Here is an 18,933-nt window from a genome sequence, read left to right as displayed (position 1 = left end):
GATTACAAAATCCCGTTTTCATAAACAGGATACAGGTTCAATTAAAAGGCTTAAAAATGAAATCCATACATTTCTAAAATATTCCAAACAATTGAAACATTATTAACTCATACTCGCTACAGAATTCTAGAATTGCACGAAAAAAAATTATTGCAATTATATTTGATATTAAAACATGCAATTCTGAAACGCAATCTTAGCATTTGTTTTGTTTATTTACAACAGAAATTTTTCTACTGATAAATAAATATTTAAATATTCCTCTCCATATCTCCCTCTTTAGATAATTGTGAGAATAATATGCAAGTACAATAATTTCTATTTCAACTTAGTAATAGTTAAAGAAACTTAATAGAACTGTTGCATTTTACAGTTTAATAACAATGCTTTTCGTACAATTCGGTTTAAAAATATGCTTGAAATGTAGGCAGAGATTTGCATCCATTTATTTCGATAATAGAGTGAAATTTTAATAATAGCTTAACAATAAATTCTCCGCAATCCGATTAGAATTCCATTTTAATTTCTATTTTCGAAGATTCGGAAGGGTCAGTGTTAATTACCATATGCAACGGTGAGCTCGACTTTTACCATAATCGCGCTCGTTTGGGCTGAAAGAAATTGTAAATGTGAAACAGCAAATTATGCAATGAGTCCGCCGATTCCCGAGGGATTGCCAACAAATATTTCTGACAGTCTCTTGCCTGAAGCGCAATTAATACACTGCTGAATAAATTCTTCCCGGTAATCCTAGGTTTGTTTTAAAACGATTCTCATAACAACGAGGGGTTCGCATTGTTCTTTCAACAAGCCTCCAGCTACGCCACCCACTGAATATAATTAAGAGTATTGCCTTACAAATCAAAGCATTGAGCCCTCCACAATCTATTGGTAAACTTTAACTTCGCATGTTCGTTGCATTGTGCGCTCGATACGTCACTCTTATTTTAATACTACTGGAATACTTAGCTACAGCTATTGCGATAATTTAATAAGCTTATAACTTCGAAATCCACTGCAAGCGAGCTTATTGTTTGACGACGTGAATCGGACGGTCTCGAGATCTGGAGTTCCTAATTGACAACATATTTATTTCCCTTTGTCCTATTAAATGAGCCGTTAGAACTTTAAATACAAGTCTTTGAATCTCTTCTATGGGATTGGAACAATGCGTTCCGAAAGATCAAAAGACTCAACTACTGCAACTTGAAATTTATTAAATAGCAATGAATGGTTTATGACTGATAGCGAAGTCTTTTCACGAGGATTCTATTAACTGAATTAAAATTCGATGCTGTTGCAAACTAACGATTCATCCTCCAAACGGATGCTTTTGTTGTAGGAATAGTCTGTTACGCTAAAAGTGAGAGCTGTAATTGGACAAAGTAGTGAATAATATTCGTTCGCCAATTATACTTGAATCATAATCAAGAATGTGCCACAACATAAACAATAGATGTAAAATAAATATGTAAATATGCTTGAATTTTGAGTTATATGTCACAAAAAAGTTTTTCGTTGCAATTATTGTGATTGTAAATTTTTTTCTCAGTTGTTAAGACATTTGAAAAATGAAATTTTTTGAATTTTTTATCTATAGTTGATTAATTTTGAAGGTTTTTTAAAAGTTTAATGAAATAAATGAAAAAGTAAGGCATTTTAATCTTATTGATATGAGAATTTTTAAATGCGTTATAAAATATTATAAAAATAAAAAATACAGCTTTGTTCGTAAAGGAGATAAAAGTCCAACTGTGTATCTTTTTAAATATAAACTAAATTTTAATGGTTTCATTTTCTGATTTGAAAAGTCTAAAAGCGAAGATGAAATCATTATGAGAAAAATGGTGGTTTCCGTGGAATTAATCGTTAAATGTATCTCAATGAAAATTAGAGTTTTAGATTAATTTGTAAAAAAATGAGTATTCTGAAGCAGTGATTGATAGAATTAAGGAGATTCGCAATATTTGTTTTTCCATCTTATTTTTTTCTTCAGTTAAAATACTGGAATGACAGATAAATCGGAAGTTGTAGTATTTTCTCTCAGTGGCAACTCATGCTCTGCTTATAACTTTTAATCCTTCACTTTATTTTGATACATTTTTACAATTCTTACATTCTTGTCTTTCTCATCAAGTTTGAATATTTTAATACTTAGTAAATATAATATTTTATTCTTTATCTTCTTTACTTGAAATTAATTAATCCAGGAATGATGAATAAAGAAATAAAATAAACATCTCTTCCCTTAATATTTCAGATTGCCTCTATTTCGATCAAATAAAATTTGATTAATGCATGTGTTAATTTTTTAACTAATTAGGTTTAGTTAAAATATAAATTCAGTTTTATCAATTCCTGCATTCATTCAATTCAATTTCATTCCTGCATTCCTTACTTACAATTTTGTTTTAATTAAAAATGTGTATTATGTTTCTTTATATTACTTAGTAAAAATAAATAAAATAAAATAAACACTTCCTAAATATTTTAGCTCGCCTCTATTTCGGTGAAATTAAAGTTGAATAGTGCATGCGCAAAAGCGTGGAGGGTTTCTGCATTAGAAAACAGACACTAAGTGAGGCCAGTCAATCAATTTACAAATTAAAATTTACGAGTAAATTTATGAAATAAAAAAAAATTGCTTTAAAAAGACTGTATATATAATGATTATAATATTGCATGCAACATTATTTTTCCGATATAAGTGATTTAATCCTCATATTATTCTAAAGAAGATATTCTATTTTCCACCGAGAGATAAATTTTAAGTTTCCCAAACAGTGACAAGAGATAACTGATGATCAGAAATATTTTATTCAATCAATCTCTATCCCTGTTGATATCAATGGTTATACCAATTAAGACTTATTCCAATTGACCTTCACGGTTCAAATAGCATTCTGCTTATAGCTCTTGAGTTTACATTTTTTACATCCCTATGGAGAAATAATTTCTATTTGTATCCTTCAGGGAAACATATAACTTAAAAGAAATAATAAAATGTTTCTGCTTTCTTAAATTATGTTAAAAAATTATAAAATAAAATAAGAATTAGGTCTCTTTAGCTGCGCCTGGTAAGCTATTTGGAATTCAGCTAAAGCAGAGTGAGGTAATTTTCAACTTTCAAGATATTCGTGGTATCTCCCAACCGTAATTTTTGTCAACCTATTGTTATAAAATATTTCGCAATAAAAGACTTGATATGCGTATTTATTAAAAAAAATATTATGAAATATAACAATTCTTGAATAAATTGTAAAATAATTTTTAATCTTTGTATTTAAAAAATAATAATTAATTGAAAATGATTTTTTTTATGCAAGCAAATGTAGACAGAGAAATGCTTTTAAAATATTAATTTTACGACCAAGATAAGTCTCCGATGGAAAAAAGTATTTTTACAAAAATTTATCTTAAATTACACGGCCAAAATTTTTTGCGTGCATCGGGTATTTTCGTTAATACTCATTAAAAGATATTAAATTGAAATAAAAAAATTATTTGTAGCAGAACCATAAAAATTGATTTCATCCCATTGAAAAAAGAATCTGGAAATTCTTTTAATTTGGCATCAAACAAATAAAATTAATCCATTGCTTCTTCGCAGGCGAAATTGTCAACTAAAGTAAAAAAATGTGAAATTAATTTATCGTTTTCAGAAGACATTTTATCTTTATGAATAATTAATTCTCCGAATAATTTTTTCAAGTGGATAAATAATCCTCATTTCCACTAAAAAATAATTATAAAATATAAATATCTTTGAGCTACTCAAATTGTGTTACGATTAATTCTCGATTTTTTTTGGTGTGTATGGCAAAAATATTTCTTTCATAAATTCCTTTGCTTACTCATTTGCTTCATTACCTTGTTTTTTTAAAAATATAAATGAAACTGAAATTTGCGAACTTTTTCCATACTTATTGAAAACTGCTGAGGAAGAAATTATGTAAATATCCAGTACGAAAACGTAAACATCCTTTGAAGAAATAATAAAACATATTTGCTTTTTATAACAAAACTAATAAATAGAAAAAGCAATAAAATATTTGAAAAACTGAAATATCCACGCTATTTCAAGTTTCATTTTTGATTTATCTTTTTCTTCAGCGTTAGAATATTTATCTTTTTTTAGTATCGTATTACCTGAATATTTGCAGTTCTTCAACATTTTTCATTTAAAGTAGATTTAATTTGTTAAATAACCTCGTTGATTAGGAGATACTGTTCTTTTCAGAAAGCTGCATTTATCTCTTTTTAAGATTTTACTCCTCCTCCCCTCCTCTGAGGAGGATACAAAATAAGAACGTTTTGCCGGAGTTCTTTTATTAAGCGCGCTTTACTTTTATTACTTTACTATTTATTACCGATATTTATATTAATTTTCGTTTTTAATTGATCTATTTTATTTTAATTCAAAGTTCGTGAATTTCCTAACATGCACTTATTAAAAAATAAACCTATTCTTTATCTTTCATATCATCCCCAGTTCGCTGAAATCAAATCTGGCACATGCTCAAAAGCATGAATGGTTTCTGAAACGGACAGTATATAAAAGGTTTTGTTTGACACGCGCTTAATTTTGAACCTTGAACGACTGATGAAGTGATACAGGAATCAACTATCATATTACCAAAACATTGCGCTGAATCTAGTTTTCGTGTCATTGAAACCATCATGCCTCTTTAATTCAGTTCCATAAATACGGCGTTACATTTGGTTTTAAGTCAATGTTTTTCGCTTCTATTTTTAGAGCAAATACTATAAAAATGCTGTCTAAGTGTGTCATCAGTTGTTTTGTAATCCTATTACTACAAATTAAACGTATTAATTATCATTTTGCTTTTTGGTATTGGTAGCTTAGCAACTACTTGTGATATGAAAAAGTACTGCGCAGCTATTTTTACTAAATTTTTTTACATTTAATTTCTATTACATTTAATTTTTGAAATAAGACATGTAAATGACGATTTTAAAATGTAATTCTTATGTAATGTAACATATTCAGCAGAACTATATGGCAGATATTCAGTAAAAATGGTCTGAAATCATGATTTTCGATACTGAATGCGAGACGGATACAAGAACACTGAGATCCACATTTGATTTTACAATGGTGATTTATCTGTATTATTTAAAGCGAATAGTTGTTGAATTAAGTATTCATTGTATATTTCAGAACTTTTTAGATTTCGATTGTATCAAGTTTTAACTGCCTTTCTTGCTTTCGGCAATGCAAGAAACCTTACAAAAATCTAATGAATATTTTACTGAAATTAGGTTAATATTTAGCAATGAAAAGAAGTGAATATATTAAGGAATATAAGTAAACTGTAGTAAAATAATAATTTTAAATATAGCTATTTGATGATTAAATTCTTAGGCTGAAAAATTCTCAGCTATATATATATATACTAGCCGCCTTTGGCGACCAGCCGGTTCGCCAATCTAATTCTCGCTAAAATTTTAATAATTAAATATTTTATGTAATTCCTACTTTAATAGCTTCTTCATCAAATATTTTAAAGCTTCAAATTTTGATAGTCATGTAATTCACTCATAATAATATAAAGTCCTTCAGCCATAACATAATATGTATCTCTCTAATTTTCTGTTAGTTCCGGTAGAATTTATGCTTAAAATTAAAATGGAAATGACTAAACTGCAATTAATATAATAATATTTTTTACTGAAACAAAGCATTTTTTTTAATAATATGATTACTGATAATAGTCACTGAGAGTTTCAACTTTATGGGCACTAAAGAATATCTTTCTTAAGTTATGTAATATCTCAAGAATTTGTCAACAAAATTTTCTCAGATTCATCATGAACAGATCGATTCATTAACAATGTTTAATTTTAAATGCATCAAACTTTAAGAAAATAAAATGAATCGTTTAAAATAATCGGTCGAAAACAGGTTTAAAAAACTACTTAAAAAACGATGTACTACTTAAAAACGAAACTATAAGAATATACAAAAAAATATATAACTAACATAAATACAATTTAATTACAAAAGCATGCAACTAACCTAAAAATAATTTAAATCATCCGTTGATAACGGTTGTCATGGCAACAATCAGATTGCGCATGCGTGAATTTTCTTCGCCAGCTCCGGTAACGCAAATGCGTGAATTTTTCTACGCCAGTAGGGGTAACGCTATGTAGATTATACATTTTTAATTTCCTTTATTCTGTGTTATTTTAATTCAAAAGTACTTCAGAATGAATCTGAAACATGGATTAATTAACAATGCATAAAACATTAAGAAAATAAACAGAATCGTTTGAAATAATCCGCCGAAAAATGTTAACCCTAGCCTCATTACTGTTGGGAGAAAAAATAATTGAAGCCTTACTCATTTGGCGGTGGGGAAAATGGAAGATTTTTTTGGCGGGAAAGTTATTTTTTAATTAATAATTAAAATTCTAAAAAAAGGGACCCCAGGTGCACTTTCCCGACCTCTAAGGTATATATGTACCAAATTTGATAGCTGTATGTCAAATGACCTGGCCTGTAGAGCGCCAACACACACACACACACACACACACACACACACTGAGCTTTATTATAAGTATATATATATATATATATATATATATATATATATATATATATATATATATGAAATATATTTAATTTGGGGGAAATGATGGGAAGCATTAAATGTGTTCAGGTTAAAATCCATCTATGTTGATACAAATTCTAAAAACTAATTTTGTTCGATTGGAAAAAGAGGTGCAATGTATTTCTTGGTCGCGTTTTTGATTGCTCATCGATAGATGACAGCATGTTTAATTCATGAATTCAGTCTCTCATTAGTAAGTTTAAATGTTCACTCCGAGAATAATACTGAGCATATTGCATCTTACAGGCGTTAGGCCGAATGATAATTTTTCGTTAACGCAACTTATTTTACTGAAAGTTAATAATTGAGTTACTGAGAAACTTAATCAGCTTTAGGATTTCCACACTATTTATTTTAATTTTTAGCACTTTTCCCATTTAGTTTTCATTGTTAATTTCATTAATAAATTAGTTTGTAATGAATTGCATTTCAACTTATTTCAACTCAAGTTTTCTTTAATTAAGTCTTGTCTTTTTCTTCTAAATACAGTTCATATTGTGCTGTGCTTCAATATGCCTTTTTCCAATGATGTTTGAGAAAAACTGACCATAAGTCTGTAGAGCACACGCAGAGGGAAAATAAATCTGATTTTCACCAATTAAATATTATTTTTTCCTTATGTACGAGGTTGATTCTTTAAAATGTGATTTTGATAATTTTTAAACTATTATGCATTTTTAATTGATTATATCAAAAAATATATATTGAAAAAGCTCAGATGTTGGAAAAGTAAATATATGTCAACCATTGGCCATTTCTTCAAAGTACCAAAATATTTATAATAATTGCTAATTATTTTTCAATACATATTGGTGATGAAATTAGTACTTCTATTTTAATACAAATATTGACTGTAACTCGTATTTTTTGTTAAAACAAAATGCACAACAAGAAGTTTTTAATCAGCTAAATTAAAACTTGTCACCGCGTCTGAGAGGTAAAATTAACTGTAATAACAAATGTGAAGCTGGGCTTGATTTCATCCAAATCTGATGTTTTTTCCCCCTTATTTCTCCCATTATATATATAAAGGGGAGATACTAATCACGCGTTTCTACTGTCTAATAACCACAAAAGTTCCTTTGTTCTTTACCATTTCAGAGAAAAATGAACTCAACAACAAAACAAGTTGTTTCCGCCTTCGTAAAAGGATCTAATCAGCTGAATAATTTTGACCTGTATTTTTGAAGAGAAACGCATACTACTTTTAATCAGTTAACCAGTACCACATCTAGTAATTTTAATATCTCAAACACAGTACGTTTATTTTTAATATACAACTCCTTTAATATCCACCGATTTCCTTATGTTTTTTCAATTTTAAAGGTATCTCTAAAAAATTTCAAGAAAAAAAGGTTTTAACGCAAAGAAACACAGCAATATCGCCATCCATAATTCGGGAGCAATTCTCGCTTTGAAATCCTATTTCTGCTGGATGATCCGGCAATTTTTATTACGGTTCTGCGAATGCATAGATAGAGGAAATAGTTTATTTTGGAAGATATCAAAAGGATTCTTTTGTAAAACCCCGTGGGAACCTCTCGAGCACCTTATGGGTTGGCGCTCTGGGATTGTCCCGAGCTCCTTCTGATCCGAGAGAGCAAGTTGCATCTGACGAAAGAGTTGGCCTCCCTCCATAAATCACACAAGTCAATACCTATACTTACTCCACAAAAAGACAATTGATACGCCAGAGTGGACACAGCAGGCTCGCTCGATTTTAAAGAAGCATTTGTCTTCCGCTCTCTACAAGTGAAAGGACGAAAAGGCCTCGACGGTTTTAAATTTTCGACATCTTTTGTCTTTTTCTGGAAACAGATTTCAAGAAGAGAAAATTGTCTCTCTTTATTCTTTTTCATATGAAAATAGTTTCAGAAGTGGTGTATTGTACTTTCTGTAGTAAGCAATGGGGAACTGCGAAAAGAATGTTTTAATGGTTTTTATAAGCTTTAAAACAGCTTTTAGAGATAAAGTAAGATTATATTCAGAATAGGAATATCTCAGCCATTTAATAAAATCTTTTATTTTCAGAGTGAAAAAAAATATTTATCCGAAGTATTTCTGTCAGAAGCTAAAACATTCTCATCTTCAAGTCAAGAAGGGAATTCCGTGAAGGAAGGGTCCTTATTCTTTAAAACAGTCAATAAACTAATTTTTTTGAAATTCTCAAGAGATAAGAGACTAAAAAAATAAAGGCTTTGATAATTTTTTAATAAAATTTCTGTGTAGAATAAAGTAAGATTATTTTTAGATTATAAATGTTTCAGCCATGTAATTAGAATGTTTGTTATCAAAATAAAAGAAAAAAATATTCAATATATTTTTATTAGAATTTAAACATTCGTCCGTGTACAAACCGACAAACTAATTCCATTCAGGAAAATGAATCTAATTGTTTTGGAGAATTCGGTCATCAAACTAATTTTTTTTAAACGCTCTCCAGAAAACCCGCTCAGCTGGATAAAAAATAAATTGTAGTTCGAAGTGTGAACATACGAAAGATAAGGCAAGCGGAGCAACATTTTCCAGCTAAGTGATCAGAAGAATCTTGTGACGCCTTTGCATATTTGTTTTATCGCTTAGTATATATTCAATTCCATTTGTTGATCCTAACTCAACATTGATTTCAATCGTTCATTCTGAAAGTTTTTGGTCTCTTTCCATGCTTACTGATGTGTGTATCGAATTAATTAAAACAAATCTTCAAAACAACTTCTCGCTAATCTGCAGCAGGCATATTTTCAGTAAATTTTAACTACAAATGATGCGTTTATATTGGAGTTTATTTAGTTTGTCAATGAAAAAAAATTAACTATAAGTTAGCTGTTTTGATTTCCACGAACTTCGACAGTTTCAAGGAGGTATTATTTGAAAAATAAAAATGATATACATTTTATTTGAAAAAAAAAGAGAATTTAAATGCTTTTTTTCATGTTTCAGTATCAAATGAGTTTTAAGCAATTCAAAGAATCATATAAAGAGGTCGTTAGAGTGAGCATGTTTGCAGCTTTTTTTTAATAGTTTTGCAATTTTCCAGCATTGGCACTTACAATATTTATCACTTTTAGTCTTAATTATTTTCCTTTCCAATTCAAATAATACTCTTATTAATAAATGCTGTTGTCATATCTTTCAAATACAAACATGCCGGTATTCCATTTTCTGCAACCAAATATTTGGCGCGGCGTGGTCAAATACCCTTGTTACGTCATTATCATGCAATCAACCAGTAAACAGCGTTCTAACAAAATCTATGGAAAACTGTTGGAACAATATTTATACAACGAATAAAAAAATAGGATTTTTCATATATAGTTTTGAAGTAAAATTTAATTTTTGAGAAATATAATTTTTGGCAAAACAGATTCTGGCGTGTTTTTAAATACAACAAGATTAAAACATTTTTAGGAATTATATAAAGCTTTGTATATAATATATTGAAAAATTAAAATTTTTTGAAATTTTCATTTGCCGGCTAATATTTTTCTTAAAATCTACTCATTTAATATTCAACACTTTTATTTAAACTGATATGTTCCATGTTTGTAAAGATGGAATTTTATATAATTTTTTACTCACTTCTTGGTATGCTAGAGATTTTTAATATTTTTTCATTTGTAAATTCTCAGTCATGATATACCATTTAAATTTTTTCAAGACTTAGTCATTAATCAATCATTAATTCAATAAAATTCCATTTTGATTCCATTCCAAGTGCAATACTTGATAGGAGTTTGAGAGACAGCAGACCCTACGATTGAAAAGTAGAAAAAAACTACTATACTGATTGCAGAACTTTAATGAGTGAATTATAATAAGTATGTGAACAATCGAATACAAAATTTCTTCTTCACAAACATGAAACAAATAAAATTAAATAAAAACAGGTGCGATCAAAACTTTATTTCTGTTATTTTTTAAAAAACTTAAAATAATCTCAGAAGCGAAACAATCGATTTTATATAATCACGATTGAAAAACATTTTAAATGAATGTTTTGTTAATTTTTAAACTTTCTTACAAAGAATAATTTGATAAAATGTATTATTTTTAAATTTTCGGAGTCAAAATGATTTTATCTCCAAGCATGGAATTTCTATGGAAATTTATCTGTATTTTGGAGTTAAAATTTTAAAATATGCCTTAGTGCTTCATTCCTGCAGATTGTCCTTGTAAAACTGAAAAATTGGATATTATGCAAGTTTTTTAATGATATTTTGATGATTCAGTATTTATTACTTTATTTTGAACAAAATTCAAACAAATTTAATTTTGTTTCATTATTATCGTCACCATCGATAAAAAAGAATCTAAACTGTGATTGCTTTTGAAGAATTAAGAAATAACTAAATTCGTGGTAAACTCATTATTAGTAATTTGTGACTGATATTTTAACACATCAAAATTATAAAGGAAGAAAAAAAAATACATGATAATAAATTTCATAGAATTTTTAAATTGATGTATTTTTCAACTGAATGGAAATATAAATGTATAGCATATTACTAAAATGTATTCAGCATCTAAAATGCAGTTGTTTCCCTTTAAGTACGAACCATGGAAAAAGTGTATTAATGTTTTATTCTTGGTTTTTTTATTATTTATTTATTGTAAGCTATTCTATGGTGAGCTTTGATTGTCATTAAAAGTGAGGAAATTTTACAGAGAATCTAACATGAATTTGAATTAGTAATTTGTTCTCAAATTATTAAAGTTTTTTCACAAAATACGTAATTCTAGATATAATAATGGTTCTGGAATTAAAGAAAAATTACTGAATTATTATTCAAATTACAGAAATATTTGACAATTTAGCAATTATTTTATAATTTAGGTCGATAAGAATAACGTAATTCGTGAGAAATAAGAACCAAAAGAAAATTTAGAAAATAAAACAATGGAAATTAAATCCTCATGTTTTATTATATTTTATGAGCTTTCTGCAATAAAAATTAATTGGAAATTTTATCACTATTTACCATTATTTTTATTGTTTTGGAATTTTATTACTATTTTGGAAATTTTATCACTATTTACCATTATTTTTATTATTGTTTTGGAATTTTATTACTATTTTGAAAATTTTATCTTTTTCAAGCATTTTAGAATAATAAGTAAGTCACTGATGTATTACGAAAATAACTTTATGAACTTCGATTAGAAGAAGTAGAGAATGTATGAAATGAGTAATCAAATATTTTGCGGAATCTTATGACATGACTGCGTAAAGAATTTCTTTAATCTACATATGTTTTAGTATTCCTAGTCTTAAGTAAATGGAACTAAAACAATAAATTAGAACCGCAGTATAAAAATAAAGTGCCATAAATTTAGCTGTGATAAGAAACAAAATCTTCTATAGTAATTTTAAATTGAAATATTTCAACCAATCGCGTATGAAACTGAAAAATTAAAAATTTCCAGAAAGGGCTCTCGTTTTGCAAAATTTTGTTGTTTGTTCCAGTTACTAAAGTTGAGGAATATTGTACATTATAAGGTTATTAATGTGAAAGAAAAATGTAGATGTTTTTTGAAATTAAAAGAAATCATGTTATAATCATTAATATAAAAGGTAAAACAGAAGGTTTTGCAATTTAATAAGATTTTATGAGCATTGAAATAAGTTAATTCATTTTTATAAATCTGACTGTTGAAGTGTCCTCCAATCGGTGTGGTGTGAAAATTTGGAAAACGAAGGAAAGGGTGCCATCTGACCGCATTTTCAAAATTATGAGGTCCGTTGCTATATAATCTTAGCGTGGCCCAGCGGGATATTAATGTAACTAAACTAAACCGACAACTCAATCTCTGTTGATATTTTCTTTGAACATAAATTCACACCAGAAGCAAAATACTACTCTAGGATAAATATTGAAAAATGTAAAAATGAAAACTTTTTAAATTAAAAAAAAAAATTGAGAAAAGGAAATATATATATCAGGAGTGCTAGTAAAATCTAATCTACATCTAGCTTAAATTAATAAACATTCAATATTTATATCTTTGGATAAGAAAATTGCTGAATTTTTAGCTTCATCTAATTAAGACAAGACAGTACCCTGTCATTTTTAGGATACTGTTTGGCCTTAAAGAGAAAAATATCAAGTAAGCCATATAGGCTTACTTGTGAAAACAAATCTATAAAAAATAATTTATGAATACTTTTGTTTGAGAACACGAAACTGTCAAAACAAATCCAAAATCTCTGATTCTTCTCAATTAACGAAATCAAACTAAGAGCCCTGGAAAGAAAACCTTGAGGAAAGGGTGGAAAAAAAAAAGAAAAACAGGGGGTCGCGAAATAATTGAAAGGTTGTTAAGGTGGAAGTAGCGTGGTCTCGATTTCAAAGCTACGTGGAATAGCAGAGCCACAAATCCTAGCGCTTCTCTTCTCCAATGTTTAACGCAAGTGATTGTTATCTTGGTCGAAGACATCTCTGCAGTGCCTGAAGAGCACTTAAAGCCTCTGAGTCCGCAATGACCTGTGACATCTTACTTTTCCCAAAAGCTCTCGGGAGGTTTTTATAAGATTTTGTTTTCTTGCTTATCGAGGCAAGAGCCTTATCCTCATGGGATGACTACTGTGGAGCGAGTCGCTTAAGGACCGAGTGTACTTTGGGATCCCTGGGCAGTGCTTCCGACGCATTCCGACAGGTAAATCCCGCTTTACGATGTCCCAGCGGATCTTTTGGCCAACTTAGCGGCTTGCTCTCTTACAACCTAAAACAGCAACGACTTCAGGAGATGGTCGAGCTTCCATCTATTTCCACGAAAGGACGAAGAGAAATTCACCCGTAAACAGACCTGAATTTTCTTGATTTGTTCAGCTGGCCACTATCCCCCATGAGCGATCGAAGGAAATTAAAGACAGGGAAGAGACTGCGGATACTAAAAAGTAATCAACTCCTGGCACAGACAAGTTCCTTCGGTCACACAGAGTTAAGCGGACTTCTAATGGGAAGAAAGAATTCTTTGCGCTTCGCAACAAATCCTTTGATCAAATCTTGCTAAATAAATAATTATTGGATCTCTCAATAAAATACTTCTTCCTCACCCCCTCCCCTCTTCTATTACTATTCCCATTCGTGCAATATTTATGTACTTTCAATATCGACGTACATTTTAGTATGTAATATCACATTGAATTATTTCGTTACGACAAGAGATGGACAAGTTTAAAGATGGATTTCTTTTTATCAGAGCTTTTTTTATTATATATATATATATATATTTATTAACATCATAAGAAAATGAAATCATGCTCATTCACTGGAACTTAAGTTGACGTAATTAAATATTTGATGCAATACAATTTGAATCGTCTATATTTGTGGATAATATATTCGTAGCATGTACTGTGGTTGCTCATTCACATGACCTTAAATAATATTTTTCTTTCCCCTTGTATTTTAATTAGTAGAATTGAGTAATTCAAAAAATGGTACATGAATATTTATTTGAATTTGGCGAAATTAAGTCGATTACCGATTCAATTTTGTAATCCGTTGTACATCTGGCAGGTGGAAGAAAAGACTAATGAAAAGCTATACTGATGGCTATAATAATCTAATCGGCTAAGCGCAATTAGATGTGTTAAACGACTCTTATAAAGTGATTATGAAGTTACGCAAGTTATCATCAATTTCTCAGTCTTATCATATTAAGTTATTTATGAAAGTTTAAATAAATTATATAATTTTGGGCTTGAATTCCTTTCAAATTATAGATGGTGCAAAAGCTGAAATTATAACTTATCAAAAAATAAGTATCGTATGTTTATAGGCTTTAAAAAAAAATAGAGAACGCGCACGAAGAAAGTATAGTAAGCTATTAATGTAAATTTTTGAATTTTCTGTCACGTTTTTAACACTAGCTCGGATATTATAGGAGAATAATCCAATTAATAGCTAATAGTAAAAATGTCCCTGATGGCTTTAAAGAGGCCACCAGAGTTATTGTTACTACTTCATATTTACGTTAAACAAATAACACTTCAAATGCATATTCCATTTGAGTGGCATTCCTTCTTCTGCCATGAAATAAAGTTGCTATGAAACTGATTTCATGGGTAAATCAAAAGCTAAACTGATACATTTTCCTTATGTGCGTTTTTTTTCCCTTAAAATTTTGTATAACTTTTAAAGTAATGTTGATTCTCTTTGCAATGCGGGTTCAATATTGAAGGTAATCTGATAAAAGGATATACGTCAGTGTGAAATTCCACACCAAAAATAAGAGATTTGTGACGCATATACAGCATGAATACTGGATTTGATTAAATTAATATCAATATATTGAAGCCTGACGTTATCATATAAGCAGAAGAGGAAAGTTATCACATGTAGCTTGAAAAAGAAGCTTTAAATTAAACTTTAAAAACTATTTAACTTTTTACGTAGGCAGATGGTTACAACAATTGAAAGATAGAGGCTAAGCTTAATTAACACCATCTCATTACTTATTGTAACGAAGTTTTTTTAAAGAACTTATGCAAAGAAGCAAAACAAAAAAAACCCCATCAATTTAAATTACGGATACAAAATTCATATATCTATTTCATAGAAGTATCAAAGTATGCAAGATCAAAATATATGTAAAAAAAATGCAAAGATCTGTATATTACGTTTCTGCGTATATGTTATAGAACGAAAGTTGTGGATTTTTAACAAACTGATGGAAATCTACTGCTTAATTTTGATGTAATTATATTTTACTAAGTTAGTGTAATGGAATAAATAATGTATGCAGTGGATTTAAATTTGGAATTGTATCGAAATCCGTAAATTAATATAAAGCTATTAAAACTATTGAATAATTGAAATTTCTACTACAAACTATTCCGACTTTTGCAAAAATTATTGGCTCTTTAAACTCTTGATCTTTTTAGGTTGATTGTTTATAGGAAAATTACATACCTCTATGGCTATCTTGCCCCAACCTGTGCGTAATCATAACAATCAACTTTGGATTAGAAGTTTTTAGGCAGCTGATCCCTTAAAGATCAGGAGTTGAAGAATGATTTCCGCCCTTAATTTCGATCGCTTTTTAACCTAAGTTCCTAACATCTCGCCTAAAAGCTCTTATCAGTTGAATTCTTTTCCACTTTATTTCCTCAATTTCTTATGAAACTAGAAGTGAAAATGGCGGGATAGGACAAGGAGCAAAATTTTTCCTTTCCTTATGTTTCCAGACAAAAGGAATCTTATTTTGCCTTCTAGTTTCCGCCAAGAATTTATATATTATTTTTTAGAAAAGTTAAAAGTAAGCGCTGATATGGAAAATATAGTATCTTGAACTTCTCACCAAAATAAGGCCTCATTAGATATATGTTGAAAATCTATATTTTATGGAATATTTACTAGGTCATAATTAAGGCAATAATTTTACCTTAATTTATTTAAAGCAAACTTTTTGCCTCAATTTTATAACTTAAGCAAGAAAAAAAAAATGGATTCAACTATGCTCTTATTATGTTGTAGATAAATTTTGTTGAAAAAGAGAAATGTGTAATGCGTAGTGATGATTAATGTGAAATGTGTATATTTGTAATCTTGAATTTGAACACACTTTTATTCATAATTGAATCGTGCTCATTTTGTACATTTTTATTTACATGTACTTGCTTCATGTTTATGAAGTTTGAATATTTTAATTGATTTTTAACTCGCTTTCTGATGGACAAGATGTTTGAAATTGTGTACAATTTTGCGTCCTGTATGGTAAAATCTATTTTAAAATTTTCAGAATTAAATTAGCTGTTATTCTATTAATTTAATTGAATTTTGATTTTTAATGTGGGATGCCATCTGGTAGTGAATTTGAGAAGTATTGATTATTAAATATAAATTAAAGATTAAAATATCTAAAGAAATAAAAATCAAAGTTTTCTTTTTTAGTGCACTAATAAAATATGCTTTCTTTGAATTTGTGTTTTCTTTCGATGCCTTTATGCTCACCATAATTTTTTTCAAGAAATCTCGCTTCATTCCAAAGATAAATCCTTGAATCCTCCACAATCCTCTTTCCATCCCATTTCCATCTTTTTTGTTGTGCTGTAAGCTGATTGCATAAAATCCAAACAAGTGTTAAAAAATAATAAAAGTTCAATCTTATGTGATGTGAAGATTCGTTTTAGCGGTGAAGAATGATGGATCATTGCAGATTTGAAGGTGAAATTGGAAAGTTCGACTATCAATTTCCAATGAGCTTCACTTATTTCACTAGATTTTAATACATCATTAGCTGAGAAAACCAATTTTTTTTTAATTCTTAATCTTTGATTTGCGAGTATTTTTTTGCAATCATCGGTACGGATTTGGTGAGTTGTGTTGAAAGTTTATTTCTGGCTGTTTTACATTTCTACGGGATCAAAATGTGTATAAATTTAACATGAGTGCACCTTAACAACAGCTTATTTCAGTGCAAATTCAGTCAGCAATTCAGGCAACATCTAATAAAAGAAACACGCAGAAAAAATAATTAAAAAATACAATTTTAACTCCTTAACTGGTATAATTTTTTTACTATCTAATGAGATGATATGTTTTGTTTTGGAAATGTTTTCGTATTGATCAGAAAGTGAATGTCGAATCAGTTACAAAATTCCACTTTGACAAACATGAAATATATTAAATAAAATTGTACACGTAATTGAAAATAGCAAACTGTTCAGTAACCATAATGGTTAAGGATACGGGGGTATGAAACGGCGTTCTGTTCTGTCTGCGAAATTGGGAGAAAATGAGAACCTTATATCTTCGATTGACGATAAAATGTTTATTGAAATATTTTGCATTTGTATTGATCAGAAATAATTATGTTTATTATTCCACTTATTAAAACATGCAACGAAGACTGAAATTGGACGAAATATCACCCCTAAAGCATCAGATGGGGATCTATTGAATTTTTGTCTTAGACAAAATAGCAAGTTTTAATAATAATTTAGAAAATTATTGATAAGAAAAAATAATGATAAACAGCAGAAATCAGCAATTATTTATTTATTCTATATTTTCGTCTTTCGAAATATCCTAAAATCGAAGAATATTTCTTATAGCATTTATTTGGTATTTTTGCTTACAGAACAATAATCAAAGCTTTTAAATCATAAGTACGATAGGAAAACTTCTAAACATAGTTCTGAAGGTGTATTTCAATGATGCCACAAGCGTTTCAAACAACACAGACGAAAATCCTAATCAAGGACTAAATAAAAGAGTGGCCTTACTTAAAATCAGAGCAACTGTAGGCATTCCTTCCTATTGATGTACTCGATCAGAAGTGACGTTAGTTAACCTTGTAGACTTGAAAATCGAATTAATTAAAAGTAATGTCGAGTTCTATTTAATGGAAAACGAAGGTTATATAATTATCTTTGATCCTATACACGTGTTTGTACACTTAAACCCAAGAGCTCTCATTGTTCATACTTTGACTTTGGAAAAGCCGACAGTTGCGTTCAGGGACGAAATCACTGGAAAGGCAACTTCTGCTTCATAATCAAATTACAATTTTGTTCAGAGTAATATTTTTAGGATAAATCTCGAAACAAATGGCTGTAGCTTTATTCTCAGCAACGTGTTCAACGAAAGTTTCAGTTTTTGAATCATTTTCTGAATTTTATCGAAATTTAAGATAATGCACAAACTATGCCCCATTAATCACTAAAAATTAATTTTTATATTGTATGTATCTTGTAGCATATTTAAACTGGTATTCTGAATCTCAATATTTATTTTGATCAGAAATCGAACTTGCGAAAGTTGAGATCTAGTTTCTATTAGATCTGGGACAGTGATGTTCTTGCCTTTGAAGCCGGTAAGTCTGCGTTCTAAACCCAATTTCATAAACAAATTGCCTCGTAAGTGGGCCTGGTGCAAGCTAAATCATAGCTTTAAATAGTATAAAAAAGTTTGTAGAAGGAGTGCCACTGCACGTTAACTGACCACGGTTCAGATTTATAAAATCCAAAATGCCCCCACTTCTCCTTAAAAAAAGTCATAAATAATTCTAAACTAGATTTCTATTTCTCCATCTTGCAGATGACTTTTGGTAGAGAAAATTTTAATTTCGTAAGATTGAGTAATATCAAATTTGAATACAGTTAGTTCATGCTCACATAATATACGTCAAATGCATTGTGCCAGTTTAAAATTTTGAGTCCTATAGGAATAGAAAGAACTTAACATCAGAGGAAACTATTGTAAGATAAAGAGCCATTAAATATTAAATGACATATATTTCTATATCCATATTCATTCGTAAGATATGCAGTTGTCATACCATGTGAATG

This window comes from Argiope bruennichi, chromosome X2, assembly GCF_947563725.1.
Source record: "Argiope bruennichi chromosome X2, qqArgBrue1.1, whole genome shotgun sequence".
In the NCBI taxonomy this organism is placed as follows: domain Eukaryota; kingdom Metazoa; phylum Arthropoda; class Arachnida; order Araneae; family Araneidae; genus Argiope; species Argiope bruennichi.
The sequence above is the reverse complement of the archived record's forward strand: the minus strand, read 5'-3'. Positions refer to the sequence as shown.